Here is a 9132-nt window from a genome sequence, read left to right on the forward strand (position 1 = left end):
GTCGGTTAATGATGGCAAACTGATGGAGAAAAACTAAAAGCAACAAAAACAAAACCAACAAATAAGTTTTATTGTCAATTGAAAAAATAAATAACCAGCCCTGATAAGTAACAAAGAATCCTGATTTTAAAAAAGAAAGTGCATCTGCCAATTTTTTCTAATCTCTTTAAAGTTTTTCACTAGTTCTAAATTAAATCCCTTTCATCCTTATCTCTTTTTCCATCAGAAAATCCGAAGGGTATTTGGATTCAGACATCCATTGCACCAAAGATCTTTCATTACACAGCACAAACAAGCACTTTTATTGAACAAGAACCCAATTACTTAACCTAGCTTCAGGTTTCATTCTACCCTGCCGCATCTACCTTGACAGAAGCCTACTAATCTCTTCTGATGGACGTTGCTACATATCAGTTCTGATACAGAGAGATGATTCCTAACCTTTTTGTAGAGAACCACTGATTAAATAAGCTCAGATGCCCATCTCAGCTTCCTTGGACCCATGAATAACAATGAGAAAGAGTGCAGACAGATATGGACCCTTTCCTCCTCTGTATAAGGAACCAGCCTTCAAAGAGTTGAAAAAAAGGAGTATCTGCTCAGAGAAAATGACTAACATTTACCAAAGTCCTGTACTGGCAGTGTCTGAGGTTCTCTCCAGTTTGTTTCTGTTCTTTAAATTACTATCATGCTCCCTCCATTTTGCTAGTAGAGAAGAAAATAAATTCCGTAAAGTTCTTGTACCTTTGTTGCTGCCATTCTTGTTTTCAAACTTATTGATAAACAATGTTAATGACTTGACCTTTATGTCAGAAATTCTCAACAGTAAATGCACATTAGAAGAACCTAGGAACCTACAGCCTGAGTCCCATCCCTACAGATTTTGATTTAATTCATCAGGACTGGAACCTGAGCATTATTATTGTTTTTAAATTTCTCCAGATGATTATAATTACAGCCAACGTTGAGAAGCATTATTTGGTGTAAATAGCAACTCAATTTTGTTATTATACTAGAATTATGAGCAGCTGTTAGGAACCATTTTAGTTTAGCTTCATTTCCAAAGCAGGAATATTTTAAAGAAAAGCCTCTGGGGGCACCTGGGTGGTCCATTGGTTGAGCATCCGAATTCCTCTCAAGTCCTGACCTCCTGGTTCATGAGTTTGAGCCCCATGTTGGGCTCTTTGTTGAGAGCTCAGAACCTAAAGTCTGCTTCATATTCTGTGTCTCCCTCTCTCTCTGCCCCTCCCCTGCTCACACTCTGTCAATCTCTCTCTCTCAAAAATAAATAAACATTAAAAAATTAAAAAAAAGGAAAGCCTCTAAAAGTTTACACTCATGAAGACATTGTTACACCTCACAGGAAAGTCTATTTCTTTGGTTTCCTTTTTAACATTAAATCTTTAGAGAACGTTCCCAATATATTTCAAAGTATCCATGTACAAGACTGCTCATGACAACACTGTTTTTCTTAATAAGTTCAATAATATCCGACAATAAAGAAGTGGAGTTACACACACAAACACAGAGAAAGAGAAAGAGAAAGAGAAAGAGAAAGAGAAAGAGAAAGAGAAAGAGAAAGAGAAAGAGAGGGAGTAAGAGAGAAGGAGAAAGGAAGACACCAACTAACTTACATAAATGGGAATAGGGAGAATACCTTCAGTGTAAAATATTTTACGGATGTACTTATATGCATATATGTACATGCATAATACCTTTTTGAAGAACACTTGTAAAGGGTAGTTTCTAGAAATATAAGGTTAGGCTTTTATTTCTAGTATAAACCTTTTGAATTATTTCTATATTCTAATCATTTGTATGAACTGGTTTCATATATTTCAACTTGGAGAGACTATTTGGATAATGGGATAACAAATCATTTCTGCTTCTTTTTTAGAAGTTTTTAGTATTTTCCCAATACTGATGTGAAATTAGCTACCCACACTCTTCCTTGTGCTACCATTTGGAGGTGATGAAGTTACCAGTCTTCTACATGATGGCCCATTAGCTATTTTAAAGAAAACAGTAATGTTTTCCTTTGGTGGAAACTCATTTCAGGTTTTCTTCATATTCTTTTGAAGACTGTACTGTGTGTTTAGTATTAATGTGCTAGTATTAAAGGATATGAAAATAATTTCACCAATTTTTGCCATGACAAAGCTTACATTAAATCAAGGAGATAAAAATAAAAACATAAATAAAAACTAAAAGGTAGTAATTTCATTGCAAGTTTATTTGTAAACAGAGGAAACAAATGCCCACAGGGGAGTCTATTCTTTCCAGATGGGGAACAACGAATACAGGGAGTGTAAAATTGGCAAATGGGCATGGAACGTTTTTCTCAAAATTTACTTTTCAAGTTAACAGAATTTTGATGTGTTATTTTATTTCAATTTTACAACAGTACCAGATATTATTATTCCCAATTTATAACCGCATAAGTAGAAGCTCATGATATAATGGCTTTAAGATCTTTTCTTCTCTGAGCATGTTCTGATTCATCAATGTTGCTCTACAATAGCCAAGAATTAAATATACTTTCTAAATATGGTCTGATCAGTGCACAGGCAAGTGACACTACTGAGTCCGCTGATTTTAGCACTAATACCTCTGATAATTTGTTCCAGAGTGAAGAGAGTGGAAGGGAAAACAAACAAAAAAAGTTGATAGGAGTTGGGTATATGGAGAAAGAAACAGCTAAGCCTGTCTGGAAGACTCAATGATGGCTTCCGAGAGCAGGCAGTGTTGGCTTGAACTGAGAGTTGACAAGCAAGGTTGAGTTTTCCAGGGGATAAATAGTGGGGTCTTCATTCCAAGCACAGGGAGTGATACAACCAGAATACTACCTGTTTAGACACTATGGATGCTTTCACATTGTGTACAGTCACAAGAACAGGGACAAAGGGGCAAATGGGAGTGAGGTTTGAAAGGTAGATAGAGGACTGACCATTATTATCTTGGGAATTTGGATATGATTGTACAGGCAATTAATATAACAAAATAACAACTCATTTTATGTCCTGGAGAAATACCTGTGTATTTTCCAGACATTAAAAAGGAATGAAAACATGTATAATAGAGATACTCTCAGCTAAAATAAAAAGTCACATAAATATCAGTAGTCTTTAAGTTGAAATGAAAATTTAATACTTTTGTAATTTTTACTCCCCATCAGGAACACAGTTACACACTTTTGTGGGAAACAATGGTCATTTTCATTAAGCTATGCATGATATAGAAGAGTCAACAGGTGCTTAATATGACTGCTTGTGGTTAGGATCACTTTCAAATTTATTTTGGCATAGTATTTCCATCAGAAAATTCTAAGTCAATTTTTTTTTTTTAAATTTGTACTTCTATTACAGGTCATTTATTGCAGGCTGTTTACTATGATTTTTTGCTTGCAATTTCTTGTCAAATGAAAAGCCCTAACTTAGCTTCTCCCAAACAATTTCAAGCTTTAGCTTCTATAGTACAGCTGTCTACTGCATATCCTAAAATTGGGATCCCTACTGGGAACAACAGGAGACCATGGTGAGGAAAGAAAATACCCAGCAATATGTATGAAAAGAGATTTTTTTGTCTCTTACTTTTAATGTTCTTTAAGATAGCATGCTGGTTTCCTCTGATGCAAGAACATTCCTCAAAAGACACTAAATTTAGAGTCTTTAAACAATATTCTGCTCTATGAAATTCTTATAAAACACTCATTGTTGAGATTTTTAAAATATGGGTTAATAAGTAGTTTCAGACAATAGCAGAACAAAACTACTTATTTTATATTTGGAATATAAGACTAAACTATATTTGTGTGATACAATGTTAGGGACTATACTGGTTATTTTTACTTGATAGAAGTATGATTTATAGTGTCTGTATGTAGATTAATTGTGATTGTTTCATGTTTTATTGTCAAATTTCCTTGGCTAATAAAGCCACAGATAATGAAGCTGGCACAAGAGATCACTTTCTAGAGTTTTCAAGGTCAATATGTCAATTAAGATCCGTGGGCTACTCATTAGTACCGGAAAAAAATGAACATGCTGAGCAATAGGAGATTACAAGTCTGGGATATCAAACATCTGTATTGACTTATGACAGCCTCAAGTTCTCTCTTTTGTAAAGTGATTTAGAGGGGCAAATTACTTTTTCACTAATTTGACAAAGATGGCACTTTTTAAAACTTCCTAATATAGGTTCAAAGATGCTGCATCACATACATCCATAAACCATGATACATATATTGCATCAAATTCTCCAAGTACATACTGTCCATTTCATCTAGCAGAAGCATTAATTTATTTCATTCATTCATTTGACAAAGACTTATAATTCACTGAGTATGTACTGTGAACAAAGTTCTGGGTTAGCCAGGGGAGGGGGGAAAAAGAGGTAACCACGGTTTTCTGTCTCAAATACCCTACAGAGATAGATACTAAGCAATTAAATACATGATCAGTTGATTACAGCTGGTATAAGTGTCACAAAGGAAAGGTGCATTATGTGAGAACATACAATTATCATCATATAGTACCTTCAGTGAGAAAAACAAGTATGAACATATTCATATAATATAGATATTAATTAACTAAATATAATTGAATATGTATTTATTGAGAACCCACTATATTCCATTCATTCTGTGGAGGTTAAGGATATAAGAAAATCATACAATGTAATTGGGGAAACAGACATATGCAAAGCCAAATGCTAAAAGCTACAGAAGCACAGATAAAAGGTGGTCCCTGAGATTTAAAAAAAAAAAAAGAAGAAGAATACTTGGAAAAGAGAACTGGTTCATTCATTTAATAAAATATTTATTAAACATTTATCATTTTTCCAACATGGTGCTTGGTGTTAGGGACTTATGTCAATAAAATATAACCCCTGTCTGTAAATTAATCACTTTCTACAGCAGTGGTCTAAACCAGGATGGTTTTCTCCTCAGGGGACATATGGCAAAGTCTGGAGACATTTTTTTTTTTTTTTTTTTTTTTTTTGTCATAACTGGGGAGGGGACGCTGCTGTCATCTAGTGGATAGAGACCAGAGATATTGTGAAACAGCCTACAATGCAAAGAACAGCACCCCCAATGATGAATAATTATATATCCCAAAATGTCAATAGTACCAAGGTTGATAAACCCTTGAGAGCCACAGAGAAATAAGTAACCAATTACAATGCAGTATTATTAGTGATGAAATTGGGCTGTGTTTTAAAAGACTAAGGAAAGTAAAGGAATAAATGTGATGCATTAAGGGTAGTAGGCAAGGAAAATCATTTAACATAGTACACTATTATTGCAAATTATGGTGAGATTCTGGAAATGCCTGTCAAAATGAAGATAGCAAGGTTAATAAAGAATTGATTTGAGAGGGTTTTTGAGAGGTAAAATAAACATTAATTTATTAAGCAATTATATGATGAAAGTTTGTGAGGAGAAATGGTTGAAGCAGATGGAAGACTCAATGATTTCCTTACAATTTGTTTTGTTTGGGTGGTAGGTTAGATGGTGTTAACATTAATATATATCAGAACAAAGGGGAAAGACAGTTTTGAAAGATATTAATAATGATAATAAAAATAATACTTACATGTTACATGTCAAACAGTATGTTAGTCACAGCAAATTATTAAATTTGTCATAACCCTTGTTAGGGAGGTAGAGCTATTTAAAGTAAGTACTGTTATCTCTAATTTTTAAGAAAGGGCAAGAGAGATTAAATAAATCACTCAAGGTCACATTGCTTATTCATGGCAACATCCAAACTCCAATTGATATTTATCTTCTGAAGCCAGTGTTGTCAACCTCTATGCTCTACTGGATAAGTAAGGAGAGACTGTAGACAATCCAGGTGGAGTTTTCACAGTTTGGATTTAGATTGCCTGGGTTCTCCAAAAAGCAAAACCTGGCATAAAAGTTTGTATACTACCAGTTTATTAGGGAATACAATTCCAGGGAAGCAGAAGTGAGTAGAAATTTGAGTGAGACATAGATACAGGGAGAGCAAACATTCAATTTTAAGTCAAGCACACTTGATTGTTTGACTGCTGGAATGTCTTCTAAGAGATCATCCTAACTATTGCATTTCAGGATAGTCCATGGATAAGACAAAAGGGAGAATATTCACCACCTCTCAACAACATTAGTTGAAAATTTGCTCTAGAAACTTTTAACTCTTCTGCATTTCCTACATTGCTCATCTAGAGATACCAAGTGGGTGTCAGTGGCAACAGAGATGTCTTGAGGCAGGAGGCAAGAAAGACTCAGCATGAATGGAAGATAAAACACGATGAGTTGTGCCAGTGAGAATCAATCACAAGGAAAGCTAATGCAAAATAAGAGGCCAAGCCCTGAAACAAATACAACTGCGAAGCTACGCAATGGTGTGTACGAAATAGCTGACATATCTGCTCTAAATATTACCAGCTTTGTTGTGCTCAAGTTATTTTCCCTTCTGGGGTCTTAATTTTCTCATCTTCAAAACGGAGAAAATCATAGTACCTATCCAGTAGTATTGAGAGGATTGAAGGATTTAATATATATTAATAATTTAAAACAGAATGAACATACGCACCAAATGCACTTATCATTTATTATTGACATCACCATCATCATTGTTGAGAAGGAGAAAATCAACCCCTTAATAGCCACAAACGGGCTGAGTCTAACAGCAAGGCCTGGGTGTTGTTAGAGCTGGCCTGGCACCCATAGTTAAGGGTATAATGTCCTCTTGTTGAATATAAATTATCTCGGACAAAACACGAAGATCCAACAATGTCACTTTGTGACCATGATGAAGTGAGACAAAAAAATAAAAACTTAATTTATCAAATAGAGAGTACGATAGTCAATACTCCAAAGAGTACTTGAGAAAAATGGGTAAAATAGAAGACAGATTACATTGGGCAAATTGATGAGCAGGAGATGGGGAAATCAATCATTTTTAAAATATGAATGTGAATAGGACAGAGATGGGAATTTAACTTGAGGAAAATGTAGGGTTGCAGGAGAATTACTTATGACAGGGAGAAGTAAACATTTAGTTTGCTTTAAGAAAGGCTCTGTGGGAAGGAAGTGTTTGCAGATCCAAGAGAGAGGGGAAATCTGATGAATTAAGTTCTTAAAGTACATAGAAAGGAGGGATAGCAAGAAAATCGTTGGAGAACTAACCCTAAAAAGGAAAAGGTATTTCATTCTCTGAAACTGGAGGAGAAAGTTAGATAAATCCTAGTATCACTGAATATGAAGAATCTGTGATAGAGGGTCAAGAGGGGCAGGTAAGAAATTTCATCACCATTGACTTGTTTTCTCACTGAGGAAATAATCCAAGACATCTGTTGAAGTTAAAGGATAGTAGCTTGGTAACACTGGGGCAGCCACAACAAAAAAGGGACCTGGAGCCAACAGGAAAGAAAAGGGTATCAGACATTAATAATTACGCAGCTAACACTTCCTTTTGTGGGTGGCAGTGAGAGCGGAAAGTGCGCCCAAAGGCCTCAGGCACACTGGGAGAGTACAAGGTGATAGAGCACTGCCTGCCTACCCCAAATGCCATACTCCGCACCTCTATCACGTGCAAATCTTTGTACCTAATCATGTTATCACCAAGTCCCACTTCTGGTACTTTGTGTCTCAGCTGAAGAAGATGAATATATCTTCAAGGGTAATTGTCTCCTACGGACAGGTGTTTAAGAAATACCCCACGGGGATCAAGAACTTCGGCACCTGTCTGTGCCATGATTCCCCCATGGCACTCACAACATGTACCAAAAGTACTTGACCTGACCACTGCAGGTGCTGTTACCCAGTGCTACTGAGACATGGACACCTGGCATCACACCTGGGCCCACCCGATCCAGATCATAAAGGTGGAGGAGACTGCAGCCAGCAAGTGCCCACCAGCAGCCAACCAACTCCACAACTCTAGGATCAAGTTCCCACTGACCCACTGGGTCTTGCATGGCCAACAGAAGCCATGTTTTACCATCAAGAGGCCCAAAAGCTTCTTTTAGATACAGAGCTTCCCTGTCCCTAGGTCTGCCTAAAGAAATGCCTTGGGAAAACCAAAAACCCAAAAAGCCAAAAAACAAACACAAAAAATCCTAAACAAAACAAAGAGAGAGAAAGAGAGAGAGAGAGAGAGAGAGAGAGAATGCAGTTAAGGCAGAAGATTCTACACTCATAACCCTAAAGGACCTGATCAGTATAGCTGTCATGTTTCTGTAGAAGTCCTAAGCATCTGAGATGACAAGGAGACAAATAAAATTCTTGGACCAATCTCTGTTATCAATGGCAAGTTTTCTGTGGAGAAAAGTTAAGAGGAACAAAAGAATAAAAAGTCTTAAGCGAGCACAATTGAAATGAGTGATCAATGTGTCCAGGCCACATAAACAGGAAAACAAAGCCTGCTACAGAATGACCCATTAAAGGAGCTCAATTTCTAGGTCATTGGAGGTAGGGAATGGAGGAGACAGGTGGAGATGTAAGGGTGGGGTGGGGGACGGCAGCTAGGCTCAGTAGCAGTGCCACTGAAGGAATTTGAAGGTTCGAAAGATAGAGGGTTTCAGATAAAGAGTTTTAAGATTTTGGAAACCAAACAATTATAAAAGATAGTAAGAAGCATACAATGATCTAGAAATTTGTCCTTGAAGTTGGGCAGTGGTATGGAGGGAAGAAAGTAGAGAAAAGTTCCAAGACCCTAGTGGCCAGGAAAGGTGTTACATGTTAACAGGAGATAAACTTTAAAAAGATTACTAAATATTAGTTATCCTATTTTCTCAGGCCAAATAAGATTTCTAGTATACTATAAAAAGAAGGAATAAAAAGAAAGCCCCTTTAATGTTCATATTATAGTTCAGAAAACTTACACTATTGTATAACAATTTCATTAAACTGCAGTGAGATTTATTTTTACAGAATGCTCATATGCTACAGACAGACATTACCTTCTGAAGAAGATGTCAAATAGACTTGTTTATGCCCACAGAAGCCACATATGTAGAAAAAGCCACACACATCTACTACAGTTTCTGGAAAAGAGCTGAACAAATTGGTGGTAACTACTGATGGAATTTAAAACAGATTCAAAAGATATAAGAAGCTACATTGTTAAAAGAATGGTGTATAAT

General features: G+C 36.1%; 1 pseudogene; it reads left to right on the forward strand.

Annotated features, from left to right (window-relative positions):
- Nucleotides 1–6293: 6293 nt before the first annotated feature.
- On the forward strand, nucleotides 6294–8016 carry LOC122198339 (annotated as a pseudogene).
- Nucleotides 8017–9132: the final 1116 nt, after the last annotated feature.

Source organism: Panthera leo, chromosome A1 (assembly GCF_018350215.1).
Source record: "Panthera leo isolate Ple1 chromosome A1, P.leo_Ple1_pat1.1, whole genome shotgun sequence".
Taxonomy (NCBI): domain Eukaryota; kingdom Metazoa; phylum Chordata; class Mammalia; order Carnivora; family Felidae; genus Panthera; species Panthera leo.